General features: G+C 58.1%; 1 non-coding gene across 1 annotated transcript; it reads right to left on the reverse strand.

The window, feature by feature from the left end:
- Positions 1-2,122: 2,122 nt before the first annotated feature.
- On the reverse strand, positions 2,123-2,204 carry TRNAL-AAG (transfer RNA leucine (anticodon AAG)). Its single transcript has one exon. It is a non-coding gene; the product is annotated as a tRNA-Leu (tRNA).
- Between the last annotated feature and the right edge of the window lie 309 nt (positions 2,205-2,513).

Here is a 2,513-nt window from a genome sequence, read left to right on the forward strand (position 1 = left end):
CTCTCCATTCAGACCACAGACTCGACCTGGCCTAAAAATCCCACTGAAATTAAAAAGTTTTCCCTTAAAGTGAAGTCTAAGAGTTAATAAAATCCACGGGTAACCAAACACACACAATTCCTGCTGGGATCTCAGTGCCAGGGCTGTGGCACTGTGGGCATGGCTGGGACAAGGTGGCACTTTCCTCCTGGCCACACGTGACACAGAATCAGGGGATGGCTTGGGTGGAGGGGACCTCAGAGGTCCCTGTGCAGGTCCCTGCAGTCCCTCCCCTGCAATGGCATCTCTCAAATGATATTTATGTCCTGCTCTGGCTTTTTTTAATAGAGGAGGAAAACTTCCCTCCCCTCCCTTCCTCCTCATTTATTACAAGCATTAAGTTAAACATGGTTTCCTCTTAAACCCGACCTAATCCAATTAGTATCAATATTGCCCTGAGCCAGGCTGATCTCATTAGTGTCGATATTTAATATCTTCGCTGCGAGTTGTGCTGAAAATGAGTTTCTTGCTTTCCAGCGACTCTGGAAAGAAGGAGCAGATTTTCCTTCCACCCGGGAACGAGGATGGGATGGGAAAAGGAGCGGCCTGGGGCAGGGGTGCTGGACCCAGCGGCTCCTCTGCGCCCCGGCCCGGGCAGGAGAAGGGCTGGGAATGGGACCTGGGGGCCTCGGCCGAGGAGGGATTGGGAGGAACCGGCGGGATCAAGAGAGCATCCCCCTGGGGCATTGCCAGAACTCCGTCCCCGGCCGGAGGAGCCCCCTGGGCACGCCGGTGCGACACCGCCGGTCCTCCCGCAGCTCCTCCTGCTCCGGAGGGATGCTCCGGGCGCGGCTCATTGACGGGGGGCACGGCTCATTAACGGGGGCACGGCTCATTAACGGGGGGCACGGCTCATTAATGGGGGATAGCTCATTAATGGGGGGATAGCTCATTAACGGGGGGGATAACTCATTAACACAACGCTCACTAACACGCTAAGGTCGGGGATTGGGTTTATTCAGGGCTGGCGGACTGCGTGCTCCGCAGGGGACCCGAGCTCTGTGCCCAGCGGGAATTACGCCCAGGAAACCCAGGATTCCTGCAGGGGAATGCAGGAGGGGCTGCAGGAGCTGCACAGGACTTCCAGCCCTGGTTGTGTCCCCTGCTCCCCTTCCCTTCCCTGGGAGCAGCTGCCGGGGCCAGGGACAGGGTTTGGAGCAGAGCCACCCCAGACTGTGGCTGCAGCCCTAGCAGCCGGTGAAACGGGACCCCTGCTATCAGAATAAAATTCATGTTTTGTTTTGGATCCAGCAGCAAATAATTGGGACCTATGGAATGCCACAAAGCCATAGAATGGGGTGGGTTGGGAAGGACCTTAAAGAACAAGATGATCCTACCCAAACCATTCCATAACTTACAAATAATTTCCTTTCATGTGCAGGGACTGTGGGGATGATGCAATGAAAACTGCTCGTCTCCAGCCCCAGGGCTCAGTGTTAGATGTGTTCATCCTCCTCCCAAACCACAAAATTAATCTTTCCTTGCCATGACCTCCTGGTTTGAGGCCAGGCTGCTTTCGTTCACCTCTGCCCCCTCCCACCACGTCCTGGGCTTGGCACAGACAGCTCCAGCAGCGCTGGCAGGAGCAGCAGCAGCTCCCACCTCGGCCCTGCTCCCCTCTCCAAACCCATTTTTAGGGAATTTATGCTGTGTCTCAGCCCCCCCGAACAGTCACCAGTGGGGCACACGTGGGACAGTCCCACCTGAGCCCGGGGTGGGGGGGGGGGGGAATAATCAGGGTTTTGCTTGTGGCTTTTCATAAAATGGCCAGGTTTGGATTGGGAGGGACCTCAAACCCACCCAGTGCCACCCCTGCCATGGCAGGGACACCTCCCACTGTCCCAGGTGCTCCAGCCCCAGTGTCCAGCCTGGCCTTGGGCACTGCCAGGGATCCAGGGGCAGCCCCAGCTCTCCCTCTGGGCACCTGTGCCAAGAATTCCTTCTCCGTTTTCCAGCTCTCCCATCCCGAATGCATCCCTGCCCTGCCCCGCCCCACGGGCAGCCCCAGCACCGGGATGACTTCCTGAGATTCCCGGGGCCCCTTGTGGACCTCGCCCAGGTCCCTGGGATGCCAAAACAGAGCTGGCAGCGGTGGGATTCGAACCCACGCCCCCGCAGGGACTGGAGCCTTAATCCAGCGCCTTAGACCGCTCGGCCACACTACCCTGGAAAAGCATTATTTGGGAATTCACTTGGAGTCGGGATCCGCCCGTGGGCACAACGCCTTACCCATCCTGGCTCTTCCTCAGCTGCCTTCTCCTGCTGCACTCCCAAAGCTGCCTTGCCTTCCAGTGTGAGATTGCTGCCCTTCCCTTCCCTTCCCTTCCCTTCCCTTCCCTTCCCTTCCCTTCCCTTCCCTTCCCTTCCCTTCCCTTCCCTTCCCTTCCCTTCCCTTCCCTTCCCTTCCCTCCCTTCCCTTCCCTCCCTTCCCGTCCCTTCCCTCCCTTGCCTCCCTTCCCTTCCCGTCCCTTCCC

Source organism: Serinus canaria, chromosome 8 (assembly GCF_022539315.1).
Source record: "Serinus canaria isolate serCan28SL12 chromosome 8, serCan2020, whole genome shotgun sequence".
Lineage (NCBI taxonomy): Eukaryota > Metazoa > Chordata > Aves > Passeriformes > Fringillidae > Serinus > Serinus canaria.